Source organism: Aethina tumida, chromosome 6, assembly GCF_024364675.1.
Source record: "Aethina tumida isolate Nest 87 chromosome 6, icAetTumi1.1, whole genome shotgun sequence".
NCBI lineage: Eukaryota > Metazoa > Arthropoda > Insecta > Coleoptera > Nitidulidae > Aethina > Aethina tumida.
In genome coordinates, this window is record NC_065440.1 from 12,088,033 (window position 1) to 12,111,260 (window position 23,228).

Sequence of the window (23,228 nt, forward strand, 5' to 3'; positions counted from 1 at the left end):
AAATTAAGACAGTTCTCAAACTTCTTTAGCATTTCTGTATACAACAAAGACCTTTTTGGAACTTCCTAAGCTATTTTATATTAAAATTTCTGAAACTTCCTAAGCAATTCTGTATAAAATTAAGACAGTACTGTAACTTCCTAAGCTATTCTGTATAATATTAAGACAGTTCAGAAATTTCCTAAGCATTTCTGTATGCAACTAAGACATTTTTGAAACTTCCTAAGCAATTTTATATTAAATAAGACATTTCTGAAACTTCCTAAGCAATTCTGTATAATAATAAAACAGTTCTGAAACTTCCTAAGCATTTCTGTATGTAACTAAGACAATTTTGAAACTTCCTAAGCAATTTTGTAAAAAGTTAAGATAGCTTTGAAATTTCCTAAGCAGTGATGTATAAAAATTAAGACAATTCTGAAACTTCTTAAACAAGTAAATATAACATTAAAACAATTCTTAACCTTCCTAAGCAATTCTGTATAAAAATAAGACAGTTCTGAAAATCCCCAAGCAATTCTGTATAAAAATAAGACAGTTCCGAAATTCTCCAAGCAATTCTGTATAAATATAAGACAGTTCTGAAACTTTTCAAGCAATTCTGTATAAAATTAAGACAGTTCTGAAACTTCCCAATCAATTCTGTACAAAATTAAGATTTCAGAACTCTCTTTAGAAAGTATCAAAACTGTCTTAATATTATACTGAATTATCTAGAAAGTTCCAAAACTGCTTTAATTTCATAAAGAATTGCTTAGGAAGCTTTAGAACTGTTAATTTTATTTGGAATTGCTGAGTTCAGTTCAAGATTTCGTATACAATTGCTTATAAAGATACAAAGTTATCTTTATTTGGTACTTAGTTATTTAGAAAAATTCAGAACTGCCTTAATTTTATTCAATGATTATTGTTTTTAGATCCTAAAGAATTATATGCAATTATGTATTTTTATATTTATCGCCAAGCGTGACGTCGATCTTTTGAACACACTTTTAAGTGGGGTCCTCGTTCCAAAGGTCCTTATCTACCCTCTTCAAGGGAAAAAAAAGTAAAATTTTATTATTATGAATTTCGTACGGGACCCAATTCGGTCGGTGTATCGATTTCGGGCAAGATAATTCCGTCAACTCATCCGATTATATCGTCGTCCGATCCTTTTGTTATTGCACGGGGACAAAAACGGGTGTAGGGCACCGGGCGAATTCGATTCTACGCGTTTCCCGGTTAGGCTTTCTTATTTTTTTTTTGTTTCCTTCTTTACTACAATTCGATGTCTTTTATTTCGACGACTGCAATTTGTTTTATCTACTGGCGAACAGGCGGGACGAGCGGATGTCGACGGAGAAGTGGGCAAAACACGAGTCGGAATTGTCGCTTGATTTATCTAATGATCGGCGGGGTGTGCGTTTGGTACGGGGCGGTGATCTCCGGATTAGGGTGCAGAAAAACGGGACGGTTTAGGAATATTCGACCTAATAATGGAAGATAATTCGGCACTTCAAATGGACATTCCAGTGTCAAGGATTATGAGTGTATCAAGAGATTGCTCATTGTCTGATCTACTGAATACTAAAATATACCATAACAACTATTTTAATTTTATACAGAAGTTTCAGAACTATCCTATTTTTATTCAGAATTGTTTAGGATGTTTCAGAACGGTCTTAATTTTACTCAGAATTGCTTGGGAAGTTTCAGAACTGTCTTAATTTTATACAAAATTGTTTGGGAAGTTTCAGAACTGTCTTATTTTTATACAAACTTGCTTGGGAAGTTTCAAAACTGTCTTAATTTTATACAGAATTATTTGGGAAGTCTCAGAACTGTTTTAATTTTATACAGAATTGTTTGGGAAGTTTCAGAACTGTCTTATTTTTATACGGAATTGATTGGGAAGTTTCAGAACTGTCTTATTTTTATACAAATTTGCTTGGGAAGTTTCAGAACTGTCTTAATTTTATACAAAATTGTTTGGGAAGTTTCAGAACTGTCTTATTTTTATACGGAATTGATTGGGAAGTTTCGGAACTGTCTTATTTTTATACAAACTTGCTTGGGAAGTTTCAAAACTGTCTTAATTTTATACAGAATTATTTGGGAGGTCTCAGAACTGTTTTATTTTTATACAGAATTGTTTGGGAAGTTTCAGAACTGTCTTATATTTATACGGAATTGATTGGGAAGTTTCAGAACTGTCTTATTTTTATACAAATTTGCTTGGGAAGTTTCAGAACTGTCCTAATTTTATACAAAATTGTTTGGTAAGTTTCAGAACTGTTTTAGTTTTATACAGAATTGCTTGGGAAGTTTCAGAACTGTCTTAATTTTATACAGAATTGTTTGGGAAGTTTCGGAACTGTCTTAATATTATACAAAATTGCTAGGGAAGTTTCAGAACTGTTTTATTTTTATACAGAATTGCTTGGGAAGTTTCAGAACTGTCTTAATTTTATACAGAATTATTTGGGAAGTTTCAGGACCGTCTTATTTTTATACAGAATTGCTTGGGAAATTTCAGAACTGTCTTAATTTTATACATAATTGCTTGGGAAGTTTCAGAACTGTCTTATTTTTATACAGAATTGATTGGGAAGTTTCAGAACTGTCTTAATTTTATACATAATTGTTTGGGAAGTTTCAAAACTGTCTTAATTTTATACAGAATTATTTGGGAAGTTTCAGAACTGTTTTATTTTTATACAGAATTGCTTGGGAAGTTTCAGAACTGTCTTAATTTTATACAGAATTATTTGGGAAGTTTCAGAACCGTCTTATTTTTATACAGAATTGCTTGGTAAATTTTAGAACTGTCTTAATTTTATATATAATTACTTGGGAAGTTGCAAAACTGTCTTAATTTTATACAGAATTATTTGGGAAGTTTCAGAAATGTTTTATTTTTATACAGAATTGCTTGGGAAGTTTCAGAACTGTCTTAATTTTATACAGAATTGCTTGGGAAGTTTCAGAACTATCTTATTTTTATACAGAATTGCTTAGGAAGACTCAGAACTTACATAGAACAACTTGAGAAGTTTTGGAATTGTTTTATTTTTATACAGAAGAATTGCTTAAAAAGTTTTAAAACTGTCTTAATTTTATACAGAATTACTTGGGAAGTTTCAAAATGGCGTTAATTTAGTACAGAATTGTTTGAGGAGTTAAAAACTGTTTTATATACATTTTAAGAATCATCATAATTTCATTTAGAAAGAGAATTGTCATCAACTCAACAGTTATGAAACTTACTAAGTAATTCTGTATAAAAGAAGTCAGTTCTGAAATTTCTTCAACAATTCTGTATAAAATTAAGACAGTTCTGAAACGTCCCAAACAATTCTATATAAAAATAAGATAGTTCTGAAACTTCCCAAACAATTCTGTGTAAAATTAAGACAGTTCTGAAACTTCCCAAGCAACTCTGTATAAAATTAAGACAGTTCTGAAACTTTCCAAGCAATTCTGTATAAAAATAAGACAGTCCTGAAAGTTTCTAAGTAATTTCGTGTAAAATTAAAACAATTTTGAAGCTTTTGAAGCGAATAATTCTATTGAAACTTAAGACAGCTCTGAAACTTGCCAAGCACTTCTGTATAAAAATAAGACAATTTTGAAACTTCCCAAGCATTTATTTTTAAAATTAAGACGGTTCTAAAACTTACTAAATAATGCTATATAAAATTAACATCTTAAACCTTGAGCGTTTATGTGTAAAATGTTACATTTTCTTAAATTAATAATAAATTACTAATATAAGTAATTTTTAATAAAATTAAGTTTGAGAAATATTTTCAAAATTAAAATCGTATAGAAACGTCCTTGATTATATAAAAATAATTTTACTAGTTACTCCTATTATTAATCCGGAAAAAAAAACCTATGACGAATCCGATCAATACGACAAGTCGTTACTAAAAGTTTGTAGAAGTCTGTTTAACTTACATCCGCATATTTATTGTCGATTGATGAAAACCACTTCAAAGTCGCAGCTAATTACTGAGCAGTGGTAAACAAATCCACAATTACGTGGCATCTGAATCATTATTTTTGTCCATCGAACACTGAGGGCTTATTTACAAGCTTTTTATTATAACTGCTTAAACGTTAAACACATGTTAAAGTCCGAAGCACCGACGAAGATTACACGAAACACGTTACGCAACGACCCAAACACATGTGCCGCCAGTGCGAATCCGCAAAACCGAAAAATAATCAGTACCACACAAACACGTCCATTCACTTTCGATTTTGAAAATAATTAATTAAACGCCGGGGGCAAAATGCGATTCAATTTTCGCATGCGTCCACCCCGCACGCCCCCCGATCTCATTACCGGGTCCGCGTGCCGGCAGGCCGTTACCTTTTTCAATTTCGTACCCCGCGACACAAATATAAAAGAGTCACACACCCGTTTTTTTTATTATTATTATTATTACTTTTTAACGTCCGCGGACATTATGCACACGCGAAAATATGCAAAGCCGTTGCGGCTAATGAAAACACAAGCGGCTTTGTGCGGCCAACGATTTTTATTAAGATTAAATTGACCGGGGGTTAAGTCCACGCGAAACATGTCGTATGGAAATTGTTCGGAATTACGGGGAAGTGTGTAATTTTTGCTTGTAGTGAGTGTGGGGAATTTCCTACGGAATGAAAACGTTTGAGACTATGTTAAATTTATTAAAATGAGCTTGAATGTTGGGATAATCAGCCTTTGATGTTGTATATTACAATCAATTCCATTTTATGGCCTATAATCAAATTATTGTGGTCATAAAAACAACATGGAGTGATTGCTTTCTTAAAAAAGCTTATATAGAAGCTATATTTAAATTTACTTTGACTTGGAAGATGATTGATTAAAGAAAGAACTCCTCAGAGTGGTTGATTTCTCATAGAAGTTTTCATGAACACTATTTCCTTTGGATCTAAAATATATGACGAGTACCTTTTTATTTTCTTTTTTTCTGTGGTCTTAAAGACATTAGAGGAAATTGAGAAGCTTTTAGAATAATCGAAATAGTTTTTCAAAGAAGCTATTTTCATCTTATTTTAGACACAAGAGGAAGATAAGATTCCAAAATCGTTGATCCATCGAAGAAGCTGGTATTGATAAAAGAAAACTGAATATTCTATGAAGTGAAAATGTTTGAATCTTTGTTAAATTTATAATAAACAAGCAAAAAGTTATAATATTTAACTTTTGGTACCAACAATTCTAGTTTAACACCCATAATTTAATTAGAGTGACCTTGAAAAATTACCAGGGATCATTAATTTCCTAAAGTACCTTTGTATAGAAAGTACTTTTATCTGTCTGTAGCCTACAAGTATGTATAAATATGTTAAGAAGTCTTCAGAAAGGATGATCTTTCAAATAAGATTATGTTAAAGTTATTTCTTTTTTTTCTTTGGACCTTAAGGACATAAGAGGAAATTGGGAGGTATATGGGATATTCGATTCATCAAATAGTTTTTCAAAGAAACTATTTTTATTTTAAATTAGACAGATGAGGAAGATAAGATTCCAAAATCGTTGATCCATCGAAGAAACTGGTACTGATAAAAGTAAACTGAATATTCTATGAAGTGACAACCTTTGAATCTTTGTTAAATTTATATTAAACAAGCAAAAAGTTATAATATTTAACTTTTGGTACCATTAATTCTAGTTTAATACCCATAATTTAATTAGAGTGACCTTGAGAAATTACCAGGGATCATTAATTTCTTAAAGTACCTTTGTATAGAAAGTACTTTTATCTGCCTGTAGCCTACAAGTATGTATAAATATGTTAAGAAGTCTTCAGAAGGGATGATCCTTCAAATAAGATCATGTGAAAGTTATTTCTTTTTTTCCTTAAAGACATAAGAGGAAATTGGGAAGTTTATGGGACATTCGATTCATCAAATAGTTTTTTAAAGAAGCTATTTTCATCTTAATTTAGTCAGAAGAGGAAGATAAGATTCCAAAATCGTTGATCTATCGAAGAAGCTGGTACTGATAAAAGTAAACTGATTATTCAATGAAGTGGAAACGTTTGAAACTTTGTAAAATTTATATTAAATAAGCAAAAAGTTATAATATTTAACTTTTGGTACCATCAATTCTGGTTTAACACCCATAATTTAATTAGAGTGACCTTGAAAAATTACCAGGGATCATTAATTTCTTAAAGTACCTTTGTATAGAAAGAACTTTTATCTGCCTGTAGCCTACAAGTATGTATAAATATGTTAAGAAGTCTTCAGAAAGGATGACCTTTCAAATAAAATTATGTGAAAGTTGTTTCTTTTTTTCCTTTGGACCCTAAAGACATAAGAGGAAATTGGGAAGTTTGTGGGATATTCGATTCATCAAATAGTTTTTCAAAGAAGCTATTTTCATCTTAATTTAGACAGAAGAGGAAGATAAGATTCCAAAATCAGTGATCCATCGAAGAAGCTGGTACTGATAAAAGTAAACTGATTATTCAATGAAGTGGAAACGTTTGAAGCAAGCAAAAAGTTATAATATTTAACTTTTGGTACCATCAATTCTAGTTTAAGACCTGTAATTTAATTAGAGTGACCTTGAAAAATTACCAGGGATCATTAATTTCTTAAAGTACCTTTGTATAGAAAGTACTTTTATCTGCTTGTAGCCTACAAGTATATATAAATATGTTAAGAAGTCTTCAGAAAGGATGATCCTTCAAATAAGTTTATGTGAAAGACATTTTTTTTCTTCCTTTGGACCTTAAAGACATAAGAGGAAATGGGGAGGTATATGGGATATTCGATTCATCAAATAGTTTTTCAAAGAAACTATTTTTATTTTAAATTAGACAGAAGAGGAAGATAAGATTCCAAAATCGTTGATCCATCGAAGAAACTGGTACTGATAAAAGTAAACTGAATAATCTATGAAGTGAAAATGTTTGAATCTTTGTTAAATTTATAATAAACAAGCAAAAAGTTATAATATTTAACTTTTGGTACCATTAATTCTAGTTTAATACCCATAATTTAATTAGAGTGACCTTGAGAAATTACCAGGGATCATTAATTTCTTAAAGTACCTTTGTATAGAAAGTACTTTTATCTGCCTGTAGCCTACAAGTATGTATAAATATGTTAAGAAGTCTTCAGAAAGGATGATCTTTCAAATAAGATTATGTTAAAGTTATTTCTTTTTTTTCTTTGGACCTTAAGGACATAAGAGGAAATTGGGAAGTTTATGGGACATTCGATTCATCAAATAGTTTTTTAAAGAAGCTATTTTCATCTTAATTTAGTCAGAAGAGGAAGATAAGATTCCAAAATCGTTGATCTATCGAAGAAGCTGGTACTGATAAAAGTAAACTGATTATTCAATGAAGTGGAAACGTTTGAAACTTTGTAAAATTTATATTAAATAAGCAAAAAGTTATAATATTTAACTTTTGGTACCATCAATTCTGGTTTAACACCCATAATTTAATTAGAGTGACCTTGAAAAATTACCAGGGATCATTAATTTCTTAAAGTACCTTTATATAGAAAGTATTTTTACCTGCCTGTAGCCTACAAGTATATATAAATATGTTAAGAAGTCTTCAGAAAGGATGATCCTTCAAATAAGATTATGTGAAAGACATTTTTTTTCTTCCTTTGGACCTTAAAGACATAAGAGGAAATGGGGAGGTATATGGGATATTTGATTCATCAAATAGTTTTTCATATAAGCTATTTTCATCTTAATTTAGACAGAAGAGGAAGATAAGATTCCAAAATCGTTGATCCATCGAAGAAGCTGGTACTGATAAAAGAAAACTGAATATTCTATGAAGTGAAAACGTTTGAATCTTTGTTAAATTTATATTAAACAAGCAAAAAGTTATAATATTTAACTTTTGGTACCATTAATTCTAGTTTAACACCCATACTTTAATTAGAGTGACCTTGAAAAATTATCATGGATCATTAATTACTTAAAGTACCTTTGTATTTAAAGTACTTTTATCTGCCTGTAGCCTACAAGTATGTATAAATATGTTAAGAAGTCTTCAGAAAGGATGATCCTTCAAATAAGATTATGTGAAAGACATTTTTTTCTTCCTTTGGACCTTAAAGACATAAGAGGAAATGGGGAGGTATATGGGATATTTGATTCATCAAATAGTTTTTCATAGAAGCTATTTTCATCTTAATTTAGACAGAAGAGGGAGATAAGATTCCAAAATCGTTGATCCATCGAAGAAGCTGGTACTGATAAAAGAAAACTGAATATTCAATGAAGTGAAAACGTTTGAAACTTTGTAAAATTTATATTAAATAAGCAAACAGTTATAATATTTAACTTTTGGTACCATTAATTCTAGTTTAACACCCATACTTTAATTAGAGTGACCTTGAAAAATTATCAGGGATCATTAATTTCTTAAAGTACCTTTGTATAGAAAGTATTTTTACCTGTCTGTAGCCTACAAGTATATATAAATATGTTAAGAAGTCTTCAGAAAGGATGATCCTTCAAATAAGATTATGTGAAAGTTATTTCTTTTTTTCCTTTGGACCTTAAAGACATGAGAGGAAATTGGGAAGTTTCTGAGATATTCGACTCATCAAATAGTTTTTCAGAGAAGCTATTTTCATCTTAATTTAGACAGAAGAGGTAGATAAGATTCCAAAATCGTTGATTCATCGAAGAAGCTGGTACTGATATAAGTAAACTGAATATTCTATGAAATGACAACCTTTGAATCTTTGTTAAATTTATATTAAACAAGCATAAATTTACAATATTTAACTTTTGGTACCATCAATTCTAGTTTAACATCTGTAATTTAATTAGAATGACCTTGAAAAACTACCTGGAATCATTAATTTCCTAAAGTACCTTTGTATAGAAAGTACTTTCATCTGTCTGTAGCATACAAGTATGTATAAATATGTTAAGAAGTCTTCAGAAAGGATGATCCTTCAAATAAGATTATGTGAAAGTTATTTCTTTTTTTCCTTTGGACCTTAAAGACATAAGAAGAAATTGGGAAGTTTGTGGGATATTCGATTCATCAAATAGTTTTTTGAAGAAGCTATTTTCATCTTAATTTAGACAGAAGAGGAAGATAAGATTTCAAAATCGTTGATCCAATGAAGAAACTGGGACTGATAAAATTATGTTGAACATTCTAAAATACGAAACGAAAAGGTTTTAATCTTTTTAAAATTAAAATTTACAAGTTAACAATAGAAATAATCAACCTTCAATGTTATAAATTACAATCACTTCCATTCCATCGTCTATAATTGAATTAGGTCCGTGAAAAACCACCCGGAAATTATGAAAACGAAATCGCCCCCGGATTCAAAGCACGGCGATATAAAAGACGAACGGCGACGCGAGACGGCCATAAAACACTCATCCGTTACCGCCGATCCGAATCAATTAGCCTCCCTCCACCGTGACGGAACACCTCCAGCATCATCGGGAAACGTTTCGTCGATCCGTTCGCATTATGATAATTCTAAATCGTCACAGTCACCGGAATCCCGGCAGTGGTGTAAACGCCGCCTGGAAACTTGCTGAATGGGACGTTGCGCCGGAACACCTCCTCGGGGGCCGACCGACGGAAATTTAAATTCGGCCGTTCTGGCCGCACAAGTTTTTTACGACGCACCGGAGACGGGCGCAACTTCTGTGCGGCCTTTCGGGTCGCCGTTTATCCGACGAGAACGATGGACGATGTGCGAGGCACTGGAAAATGGTGATTGAGGAAGTTTTATTTTTTCCTGTTTTGGTTATGTTTAATCAATTCTGTGGATGTACGTAGTTTTTTAGGGGTTTTATTTGTGTAATACTCTGAATAGACAAGTTAAGAAAGAAGCTTATGCATAAAGTATTCATATTTTTTAGAATATAGGAAAAATTATTGGTGTTTTCATCAAAGAAATGTGGATGATGGATGAAAAGTAATCAAGGTCATTAGTTCCTTAAGGAAGCTTCCAAAGTACCTATTTTCATCTTTCTATAGACTATAAAGATATATGAAGAAGGGGTCCTAAGATGAATGAAGGAGTTTTTATCAAAAAAAGTTATCTTTATCTTCCTTTAGACTTTAAAGATGGATGAAGAAGTATTCAAGGACATTGCTTCCTTAAGGAAGCTTTCATAGTACCTATTTTCATCTTTTTTTAGACTATAAAAATATATGACGGAGAGGTCCTAAGATGAATGAAGGAGTCTTTATCAAACAAAATTATCTTTATCTTCCTTTAGACTTTAAAGATGGATGAAGAAGTATTCAAGGACATTGCTTCCTTAAGGAAGCTTCCATAGTACCTATTTTCATCTTTTTTTAGACTATAAAAATATATGACGGAGAGGTCCTAAGATGAATGAAGGAGTCTTTATCAAACAAAATTATCTTTATCTTCCTTTAGACTTTAAAGATGGATGAAGAAGTATTCAAGGTCATTGGTTCCTTAAGGAAGCTCCCATAGTACCTATTTTCATCTTTTTTTAGACTACAAAGATATATAAAGAAGAGGTCCTAAGACGAATGAAGGAGTCTTTATCAAAAAAAAATATCTTTATCTTACTTTAGACTTTAAAGATGGTTGAAGAAGTATTCAAGGTCATTGGTTTCTTAAGGAAGTTTCCATAGTACCTATTTTCATCTTTCTTTAGACTATAAAGATATATGAAGAAGAGGTCCTAAGATGAATGAAGGAGTCTTTATCAAACAAAATTATCTTTATCTTCCTTTAGACTTTAAAGATGGATGAAGAAGTATTCAAGGACATTGGTTCCTTAAGGAAGCTTCCATAGTACCTATTTTCATGTTTTTTTAGACTGTAAAGGTATATGAAGAAGAGGTCCTAAGACGAATGAAGGAGTTTTTATCAAAAAAAAAATATTTTTATCTTCCTTTAGACTTTAAAGATGGATGAAGAAGTATTCAAGAACATTGGTTTCTTAAGGAAGCTTCCATAGTACCTATTTTCATCTTTTTTTAGACTATAAAAATATATGACGAAGAGGTCCTAAGATGAATGAAGGAGTCTTTATCAAAAAAAATATCTTTATCTTACTTTAGACTTTAAAGATGGTTGAAGAAGTATTCAAGGACATTGGTTTCTTAAGGAAGCTTCCATAGTACCTATTTTCATCTTTTTTTAGACTATAAAAATATATGTCGAAGAGGTCCTAAGACGAATGAAGGAGTTTTTATCAAAAAAAGTTATCTTTATCTTCCTTTAGACTTTAAAGATGGATGAAGAAGTATTCAAGGACATTGGTTTCTTAAGGAAGCTTCCATAGTACCTATTTTCATCTTTTTTTAGACTATAAAAATATATGACGAAGAGGTCCTTAGATGAATGAAGGAGTCTTTATCAAAAAAAAATATCTTTATCTTACTTTAGACTTTAAAGATGGTTGAAGAAGTATTCAAGGTCATTGGTTTCTTAAGGAAGTTTCCATAGTACCTATTTTCATCTTTTTTTAGACTATAAAAATATATGTCGAAGAGGTCCTAAGACGAATGAAGGAGTTTTTATCAAAAAAAGTTATCTTTATCTTCCTTTAGACTTTAAAGATGGATGAAGAAGTATTCAAGGACATTGGTTTCTTAAGGAAGCTTCCATAGTACCTATTTTCATCTTTTTTTAGACTATAAAAATATATGACGAAGAGGTCCTTAGATGAATGAAGGAGTCTTTATCAAAAAAAAAAATATCTTTATCTTACTTTAGACTTTAAAGATGGTTGAAGAAGTATTCAAGGTCATTGGTTTCTTAAGGAAGTTTCCATAGTACCTATTTTCATCTTTCTTTAGACTATAAAGATGTATGAAGAAGAGGTTCTAAGACGAATGAAGGAGTCTTTATCAAAAAAAGTTATCTTTATCTTCCTTTAGACTTTAAAGATGAATGAAGAAGTATTCAAGGACATTGGTTCCTTAAGGAAGCTTCCATAGTACCTATTTTCATGTTTTTTTAGACTGTAAAGGTATATGAAGAAGAGGTCCTAAGACGAATGAAGGAGTCTTTATCAAAAAAAAATATCTTTATCTTACTTTAGACTTTAAAGATGGTTGAAGAAGTATTCAAGGTCATTGGTTTCTTAATGAAGTTTCCATAGTACCTATTTTCATCTTTCTTTAGACTACAAAGATGTATGAAGAAGAGGTTCTAAGATGAATGAAGGAGTCTTTATCAAAAAAAATATCTTTATCTTCCTTTAGACTTTAAAGATGGATGAAGAAGTATTGAAGGACATTTGTACCTTAAGGAAGCTTCCATAGAACCCATTTTCATCTTTCTTTAGACTATAAAGATATATAAAGAAGAGGTCCTAAGATGAGTGAAGGAATCTTTATCAAAAAAAATATCTTTATCTTCTTTTAGACTTTAAGGACGGACGAAGAAGTATTCCAGGTCATTGATTCCTTCTATAAAAAAATCGACAGAAATTATTTTTTTAGACTGTAAAGATAAGTCTTCAGGATATAGTTAAGTTGTCAAAGACCACGTTGATGAGGTTGATCAATTTGACATATTTTAAGAGTTGGTTTTCTTGGCCAGAATGAGGTGCTAGATTTTAAATAGCATAGACCTGCCGTACAAAAGGGAAGCGGCAATAAATACACGCGTTTATTTATGTACATTCCATTTTCTCGTTAGCCTCGCGGAATATTTATTGAAAAAACATCAACAAACAAACTCGGGAGAGAAGCAATGTCAGTAAATTCCGGTCCGGGACAGATCACAGACGCAATAAAGGTCGACATGTCGACCGTTCTACGACCATTTTTCAGTTATTATATTTGTTTTTCTCGTGGGCGTGTTGTTTTTCTCTCCCCTACCCTAAGTAACATACACAGACGGATAGTTACGGCTATGACTTTTCGGCCTAGCCTTATGAATATTTACGATGTCGTTTACGGGGTTGTTTATACGATGTATGAATAAAATTTTCCGGACAAAAAAACCCGATGGCTGTTTGTATGGTAATCGTTCCGGCGGAGAGCACCTTTTAAAGTCGTTTTGATGCATGGAAATCATCGTTGGCTTGCAGACAAATGGCGGTGTATGATCTCCTAAACGTGTTTTACAATCCAAGAAGATGAGGACGTTATCATTAGAAATAACTAGTAAAGTTGATTCGCCCATGTCCAAAGCAATATTGAAAGGATCTTCGGGATCATTGACTTAGCACATCGTTCTGAAGGAAGGCAAAAGAGCTTTCTTCTGTGAAACAATTACCACGAAGTTTTCTAACTGCTTAATCGATTTTTACTGTATTAAGAGCTATAAAAATAGTTTTTTACCGTCTTCAAATACCAAAGAAAGACAAAAATAGTTTTGGAAACGGTTTATTTAATGAATAATTGGTTCTGAACTGTTCATAATTAATTTGTCTATCTACAAGGTAATTATTTTCTTTGTTAAAATATTAATTATCTTGAACACTTTCTGACTTCCTCATTTATTATTAAAGTCTAAAAAGGACTGAAAATAGTTTTCATATAAAATTATTTGTTGAATCAATACGTCTGAGGAATTCTGTATTTTTTCAACTGACTTCAAAGTCTAAGGGAAGACGAAGGATAGTTCTGAGACTTTCCAAACAGTTTTCTATAAAATTAAGTGAGTTCTGACACTTCAAATTTCATTCTGTATAAAAATAAGACAGTTTTGAAACTATCTAAGCAATTTTATATAATGTTAAGACAGTTCTGAAACTTTTTAAGCAGGTTTGTATACAATTTAGACAGTTCTGAGACCTGCCAAGCAGTTTTCTATAAAATTAAGACAGTTCTGAAACTTCAAAAGCCATTCTGTATAAAATTAAGACAGTCCTGAAACTTCCTAAGCCATTCGTCTAAAGGAAGACAAAAATGATATCAAAAGCAGTTTATTCAGTAATTGGTCCTGAACTCTTCTTAGTTAATTCATATATCTTTAGAGTGTACAAGGACAGAAGTTTATCACAAACTTTTTGTTCAATTAATTATCTTGAAGTTCTGTTGACCTCTACATTTATCTAGAAGTGTAGCATGAAATGAAAGTAGTTTGTACATAAAATAGTTTGATGAAACAATAAGTCTGAAGACTTCTGTATTTCTTCAACTGACTTCAAAGTCTAAGGAAAGACGAGGAATACTTCTGCGACTCCCCAAAACAGTTTTCTATAAAATTAAGAGAGTTTTGAAACTTTAAAAATCATTCTGTATAAAATTAAGACAGTTTTAAAACTATCTAAGCAATTTTATATAAAGTTAAGACAGTTCTAAAACTTTTTTAAGTAGGTTTGTATAGAATTTAGACAGTTCTGAGACCTCCCAAGCAATTTTCTATAAAATTAAGACAGTTCTGAAATTTCAAAAACTACTCTGTATAAAATTAAGACAGTCCTGAAACTTCTTAAACCATTCGTCTAAAGGAAGACGAAGGTGGTATCCAAAGCAGTTTATTCAGTAATTGGTCCTGAACCCTTCTTAGTTAATTCATATATCTTTAGAGTGTACAAGGACAGAAGTTTATCACAAACTTTTTGTTCAATTAATTATCTTGAAGTTCTGTTGACCTCTACATTTATCTAGAAGTGTAGCATGAAATGAAAGTAGTTTGTACATAAAATAGTTTGATGAAACTATAAGTCTGAAGACTTCTGTATTTCTTCAACTGACTTCAAAGTCTAAGGAAAGACGAGGAATACTTCTGCGACTCCCCAAAACAGTTTTCTATAAAATTAAGAGAGTTTTGAAACTTTAAAAATCATTCTGTATAAAATTAAGACAGTTTTGAAACTATCTAAGCAATTCTATATAAAGTTAAGACAGTTCTAAAACTTTTTTAAGTAGGTTTGTATAGAATTTAGACAGTTCTGAGACCTCCCAAGCAATTTTCTATAAAATTAAGACAGTTCTGAAATTTCAAAAACTACTCTGTATAAAATTAAGACAGTCCTGAAACTTCTTAAGCCATTCGTCTAAAGGAAGACGAAGGTGGTATCCAAAGCAGTTTATTCAGTAATTGGTCCTGAACCCTTCTTAGTTAATTCATATATCTTTAGAGTGTACAAGGACAGAAGTTTGTTACAAACTTATTGTCAGTTAGTTCAGTTAATTATCTTGAATTTCTGTTGACCTCTGCATGTATCTTTAAAGTGTAACATGAAATGAAAGTAGTTTGCATATAAAATAGTATGATGAATCAATAAGTCTGAAGACTTCTGTATTTTTTCAACTGACTTCAAAGTCTAAGGGAAGGCGAGGAATAGTTCTGAGACTCCCCAAATAGTTTTCTATAAAATTAAGAGAGTTTTGAAACTTTAAAAATCATTCTGTATAAAATTAGGACAGTTTTGAAACTACCTAAGCAATTCTATATAAAGTTAAGACAGTTCTGAAACTTTTTTAAGTAGGTTAGTATAGAATTTAGACAGTTCTGAGACCTCCCAAGCAATTTTCTATAAAATTAAGACGGTTCTGAAATTTCAAAAGCTTCTCTGTATAAAATTAAGACAGTCCTGAAACTTCTTAAGCCATTCGTCTAAAGGAAGACGAAAATGGTATCAAAAGCAGTTTATTCAGTAATTGGTCCTGAACTCTTCTTAGTTAATTCATATATCTTTAGAGTGTACAAGGACAGAAGTTTGTTACAAACTTATTGTTCAGTTAATTATCTTGAATTTCTGTTGACCTCTGCATGTATCTTTAAAGTGTAACATGAAATGAAAGTAGTTTGCATATAAAATAGTATGATGAATCAATAAGTCTGAAGACTTCTGTATTTTTTCAACTGACTTCAAAGTCTAAGGGAAGGCGAGGAATAGTTCTGAGACTCCCCAAAACAGTTTTCTATAAAATTAAGAGAGTTTTGAAACTTTAAAAATCATTCTGTATAAAATTAGGACAGTTTTGAAACTATCTAAGCAATTCTATATAAAGTTAAGACAGTTCTGAAACTTTTTTAAGTAGGTTAGTATAGAATTTAGACAGTTCTGAGACCTCCCAAGCAATTTTCTATAAAATTAAGACGGTTCTGAAATTTCAAAAGCTTCTCTGTATAAAATTAAGACAGTCCTGAAACTTCTTAAGCCATTCGTCTAAAGGAAGACGAAAATGGTATCAAAAGCAGTTTATTCAGTAATTGGTCCTGAACTCTTCTTAGTTAATTCATATATCTTTAGAGTGAACAAGGACAGAAGTTTGTCACAAACCTTTTTGTTAAATTAATTATCTTGAAGACCTGTTGATTTCTACATGTATCTTTTAAGTGTAAAATGAAATGAAATTAGTTTGCATATAAAATAGTTTGATTAATTGATAAATCTGAAGACTTCTGTATTTTTTCAATAGACTTCAAAGTCTAACGGAAGACGAAGGATAGTTCTGAGACTTCCCAAACAGTTTTCTATAAAATTAAGAGAGTTCTGAAACTTCAAAAATCATTCTGTATAAAAATAAGACAGTTTTGAAACTATCTAAGCAGTTCTAAATAAAGTTATGACAGTTCTGATACTTTTTAAGCAGGTTTGAATACAATTTAGACAGTTCTGAGACTTCCCAAGTAGTTTTCTATAAAAAATTAAGACAGTTCTAAAACTTCAAAAGTTATTCTGAATAAAATTAAGACAGTCCTGAATCTTTTAAGCAGGTTTGTATAAAATTTATACAGTTCTGATACTTCCCAGGCAATTTTATATTAAATTAAGACACTCCTGAAACTTCCTAAGCAATTATATAAAAATAAGACAGTTCTGAAACTTCAAAAGCTATTCTGTATAAAATTAAGACAGTCCTGAAACTTCCTAAGCCATTCATCTAAAGGGAGACGAAAATGGTATCCCAAGCAGTTTATTCAGTAATTGGTCCTGATCTCTTCTCAGTTAATTTTGGTCTTTAGAGTATACAAGGACAGAGGTTTGTCACAAACTTTTTTGTCCAATTAATTATATTGAAGACCTGTTAACTTCTGAATTTCTTGAAGGATAAATATAAGAAGATTCTAATATTGGTAAATACAAAGCAAAGCTTCCATAAAAGCATAAAATCATTAACATAATCGACTGGTGTAGTTGATATGGGAAAATCCCATAAACAAATTCAAAACGAGTCATCAACTATTGCCAACACCGATTTTAATAGACCCACACGTGAACACATTTTGCTCATAAAATAAAACAACACAGGACAATTTAAATTCGGTGACGTTTTCGCGTTAAAAACACGTACACAGGATGCTCTTAACGCCCGCATTAAACACGGACGATTGAACGTTTTGCGGCAGTTCAGCCGCCTAAATCAAACGCCACACACGCACGCGGGCGTCGCGACGCGTGCACCATAAAACGGGGGAGAAGGTAAATTCGCGTAAATAAATTAAATCGTCCGTGAAATATGCGGCCCGAGGATCCGGCGATTTGTCCGCGGCGAAGACAAATGCGTAACGATGGCCCGAGGAGAATGCGAAGAAAAAACCCGACCGTCGTTTTAACGAAGCCGGTGAAATAACGCTGGGATAATTGTCAATGTGGGATTGGATTCTTTGAGGTTGGGATTCACACGTGGAGGACGGATGTTATTAAATTGGGAAAAAATCCCGGGGCAAAGGAGCTTATTAAAATTTAAACTGCGGACCGGGATTAAAATTCGATCTCGCTAAAAATAAGGTTCAAACGTGTGCGCGTTAATTACGTGATTGTGTAATTGCAAAACGCTGTCGGATTTTAGAATTGCGAGTCCGCAAAATGGTGTTCCGTATAAAAATGACTCACACGCAGTACCTGGAATGTTTAACGTGTCACATATTTTTAAACAGTTCTGTGTCAAATTAAGGCAGTGTTGTATAATATCGAGACACTTCTGTAACTTCCTAAGTAGTTCTATATTAAAATGAAACATTTATGTTAATTCTTAAGTAAAATTGCTTAGGAAGTTTCAGAACTGTCCTAATTTTATACAGAACTCTCTAGGAAGTTCCAAAACTGTATTAAGTTTTCTATATAATTGTTTAGGAAGTTTCACAACTGTCTTAATTTTGTACAGAATTGCTTAGGAAGTTTCAGATCTATCTTAATTTTAAACAGAATTGACTAAAAAGTTTCAAAACTGTCTTATTTTTATACAGAACTTCTTAAGAAGTTTCAAAACTGTCTTAATTTTATATAGACGTAAACTGTTTTCTATAAAATTAAGAGAGTTCTAAAGCTTCAAAAATCATTCTGTATAAAATTAAGATAGTTTTGAAACTATCTAAGCAAATCTATATAAAGTTAAAGACAGTTTTGAAACTTCTTAAGCAGGTTTGTATAAAATTTAGACAGCTCTGAGATCTCCCAAACGGTTTTCTATAAAATTAAGACAGTTTTGGAACTTCAAAAGCTAATCTGTATAAAATTAAGACTGTCCTGAAACTTCTTAAGCCATTCTGTATAAATGTAAGACAGTTTTGAAACTCTCTAAGCAATTCAGTACAAAGCTAAGAAAGTTTTGAAACTATCTAAGTAATTCTATATAAAGTTAAGACAGTTTTGAAACTTCTTAAGCAAGTTTGTATAAAATTTAGGCAGTTTTCAGACCTCCCAAGCAGTTTTCTATAAAATTAAGACATTTCTGAAACTTCAAAAGCTATTCTGTATAAAATTAAGACAGTCCTGAAACTTCTTAAGCCATTCTCTATAAAATTAAGACAGCTTTGAAACTCCCTAAGCTATTCAATACAAAACTAAGACAGTTTTGAAACTATCTAAGCAACTTTATATAAAGTTAAAGACAGTTCTGAAACTTCTTAAGCTAGTTTGTATAAAATTTAGGCAGTTCTCAGACCTCCCAAGCAGTTTTCTATAAAATTAAGACAGTTCTGAAACTTCAAAAGCTATTCTGTATAAAATTAAGATAGTCCTGAAACTTCTTAAGCCATTCTCTATAAAATTAAGACAGCTTTGAAACTCCCTAAGCTATTCAAAACAAAACTAAGACAGTTTTGAAACTATCTAAGCAATTTTATATAAAGTTAAAGACAGTTCTGAAACTTCTTAAGCAAGTTTGTATAAAATTTAGGCAGTTCTCAGACCTCCCAAGCAGTTTTCTATAAAATTAAGACAGTTCTGAAACTTCAAAAGCTATTCTGTATAAAATTAAGACAGTCCTGAAACTTCTTAAGCCATTCTCTATAAAATTAAGACAGCTTTGAAACTCCCTAAGCTATTCAAAACAAAACTAAGACAGTTTTGAAACTATCTAAGCAATTTTATATAAAGTTAAAGACAGTTCTGAAACTTCTTAAGCAAGTTTGTATAAAATTTAGGCAGTTCTCAGACCTCCCAAGCAGTTTTCTATAAAATTAAGACAGTTCTGAAACTTCAAAAGCTATTCTGTATAAAATTAAGACAGTCCTGAAACTTCTTTAGCCATTCTCTATAAAATTAAGACAGCTTTGAAACTCCCTAAGCTATTCAATACAAAACTGAGACAGTTTTGAAACTATCTAAGCAATTTTATATAAAGTTAAAGACAGTTCTGAAACGTCTTAAGCAAGTTTATATAAAATTTAGGCAGTTCTCAGACCTCCCAAGCAGTTTTCTATAAAATTAAGACAGTTCTGAAACTTCAAAAGCTATTCTGTATAAAATTAAGACAGTCCTGAAACTTCTTAAGCCATTCTCTATAAAATTAAGACAGCTTTGAAACTCCCTAAGCTATTCAATACAAAACTAAGACAGTTTTGAAACTATCTAAGCAATTTTATATAAAGTTAAAGACAGTTCTGAAACTTTTTAAGCAAGTTTGTATAAAATTTAGGCAGTTCTCAGACCTCCCAAGCAGTTTTCTATAAAATTAAGACAGTTCTGAAACTTCAAAAGCTATTCTGTATAAAATTAAGACAGTCCTGAAACTTCTTAAGCCATTCTCTATAAAATTAAAACAGCTTTGAAACTCCCTAAGCTATTCAATACAAAACTAAGACAGTTTTGAAACTATCTAAGCAATTTTATATACAGTTAAAGACAGTTCTGAAACCTCTTAAGCAAGTTTGTATAAAATTTAGGCAGTTCTCAGACCTCCCAAGCAGTTTTCTATAAAATTAAGACAGTTCTGAAATTTCAAAAGCTATTCTGTAGAAAATTAAGACAGTCCTGAAACTTCTTAAGCCATTCTCTATAAAATTAAGACTGCTTTGAAACTCCCTAAGCTATTCAAAACAAAACTAAGACAGTTTTGAAACTATCTAAGCAATTTTATATAAAGTTAAAGACAGTTCTGAAACTTCTTAAACAAGTTTGTATAAAATTTAGACAGTTTTGAGATCTCCCAAGCAGTTTTCTATAAAATTAAGACAGTTCTGAAACTTCAAAAGCTATTCTGTATAAAATTAAGACAGTCCTGAAACTTCTTAAGCCATTCTCTATAAAATTAAGACAGCTTTGAAACTCCCTAAGCTATTCAATACAAAACTAAGACAGTTTTGAAACTATCTAAGCAATTTTATATAAAGTTAAAGACAGTTCTGAAACTTCTTAAGCAAGTTTGTATAAAATTTAGGCAGTTCTCAGACCTCCCAAGCAGTTTTCTATAAAATTAAGACAGTTCTGAAACTTCAAAAGCTATTCTGTATAAAATTAAGACAGTCCTGAAACTTCTTAAGCCATTCTCTATAAAATTAAGACAGCTTTGAAACTCCTTAAGCTATTCAATACAAAACTAAGACAGTTTTGAAACTATCTAAGCAATTTTATATAAAGTTAAAGACAGTTCTGAAACTTCTTAAGCAAGTTTGTATAAAATTTAGGCAGTTCTCAGACCTCCCAAGCAGTTTTCTATAAAATTAAGACAGTTCTGAAATTTCAAAAGCTATTCTGTATAAAATTAAGACAGTCCTCAAAACTTCTTAAGCCATTCTCTATAAAATTAAGACTGCTTTGAAACTCCCTAAGCTATTCAAAACAAAACTAAGACAGTTTTGAAACTATCTAAGCAATTTTATATAAAGTTAAAGACAGTTCTGAAACTTCTTAAACAAGTTTGTATAAAATTTAGACAGTTTTGAGATCTCCCAAGCAGTTTCCTATAAAATTAAGACAGTTCTGAAACTTCAAAAGCTATTCTGTATAAAGTTTTGAAACTATCTAAGCAATTCTATATAAAGTTAAGACAGTTCTGAAACCTCCCAAGCAGTTTTCTATAAAATTAAGACAGTTCTGAAACTTCAAAGATATTCTGTATAAAATTAAGACAGTCCTGAAACTTCCTAAGCCATTCTGTATAAAATTAAGACAGTTCTGAAACTGTAATTATTACAACGTAATTATTACAAAATTAAGGCAATACTTAAACTTCCCAAACTGTTCTCTATAGTACTTAAAATAGATTAGAGGCTTTTTAATCCACTCAACTTTTTAAGCAATTATGTATAAAATTAAGACAGTTTCAAACTTCTTAAACAATTCTGTGTAAAATTAATATAGTTTCGAAGCTTCCAAGGGAATTATGTATAAAAATAAGGCAGTACTTTAACCTCCTAAACTGTTCTGTACAGTACGTACTTAAAATAGTTTTGAAACTGTGGGACACTGACACTGACGAGTTTCAATATTGCCACGCTGCAAAATTTCCGTTCCATATAAAAGTGATTCACTCCGGCCTGGAACTCCAAGTTAATAAATATTTAACGAGCCACCTTTTCGCGAAACAAAAAAAATCATTAAACAACATTGTACGATGGCGTGCGAAATCAATGAATGGCAAGTCGTAAAATATTCACTCCTACGTGCGACCCTAAAAATAAATTAAAACGCGACCCGATAATCGATTTATGCACAATAAACAGCGGCCCATTAACGAACGCTAATTCCTTCATCCTTGCACTCGAATTGCCCATAATTAAAAACATCATCTCGACGGTGACTAACGGCCATCGTGACCGATTAGTGATGTCCAGTTAATCGAGATTAGTCATCGCAACTTGTTTTCATCGTCCGATGTTGTATTTCATTATTACATCGAAAATATCTCCCCAGTTTAACTGTCGCCATGACAATTATTCTTTGTTGCAAGTTGGAGCCCTTGCAAATGCATCTCCGTTGTTCCTTGACCATTGTGCCGAAATGCACTTTATCTTCGGTAAAGTGAGTCCCGTCGCACAATGACTGTTTGTTTTACATAATTGAGAAATATGGTGTTGTCTTTGGCTCTACAGAAAATATACTTGTCGATGTCCTTTTAGTTTTATTAATTGGTTCACAATGGGTACCAGAAAAATGGGTCTTGTAAACTTATATTAAACGTTTTACATAAGTTTTCTAGTGGTGTCCATTATTATAGCAACTTTTTAAAATACTAAATATTTTAGCCATAAAGTGTAAAAATAATATTAATTTATTATTGCTGTGTTAAAAAAAGTACTATATTCTTATTCAATAAAACATTACACATATTTTTCTGAATTGAGCTGTACATAAATACATCAACTTTAATTTTTAAAGGGATTTTTAATGATTAAATCTGTGTTATTTAATTTAACAGTAACACTTTGTATAATATCCTTTTAGGTTTGTAATTTTGGTCCATCTCCGATACATATGATAAGTTTATATTCCTTCAAGCTTAATATTCATCAGAATTTGAGATTAATAATGTTCTCTATACATATTTTATCTATGGTGATCACTACTTTGTTTGTCTATGGGCATTTTAATGTAGTTGTACGAGCGGCGTGTGGTTGGCAGCACTGCGCGAAGAAGCAGGAATTAAGTTAGATTTTGTTTATACAATTTATTAACTTGTAGAACAATAAATTAAGTACCAGAAAAGGCCGAGACTCGTTGGTACAATCGAATTGCTCCTGCCGAGGGGGGAATCAAAGGTGGGACAACATTCTTGCTTCATTTTTCATGAATTACAATTAATTTCAACAACTGATTAAACTAAGGTTAGATTTTGATTCTGTATGAATATTTATATTATTTTAATTCTTCTCATACAAAACTAATAATAATAAGATTGGATTGTTTTTTGAATGAAAGTGAATGAAAGTAAAAAGATTAGTCCATTGAAAAATAAAAAAAATAGGCAATTTTTTAAGAATAAAATTAAATTGACCAGTTGTATATACACAAAACAATAACAAACAAAATACAACAAATATTATAGGTACTGGCATTCATTTGAAATGGTACGGTTCATATTTTATCATTGACAATCTGTATTTTGTTTGTCTATGGACATTTTATTGTAGTTGCATTAGGAGCGTGTGGT

General features: G+C 31.2%; 1 protein-coding gene across 5 annotated transcripts in view; it reads left to right on the forward strand.

The window, feature by feature from the left end:
- Positions 1-23,228, forward strand: part of LOC109608126 (fasciclin-3) — a 406,522-nt gene that overhangs the window by 29,924 nt on the left and 353,370 nt on the right. The window lies entirely within an intron of this gene.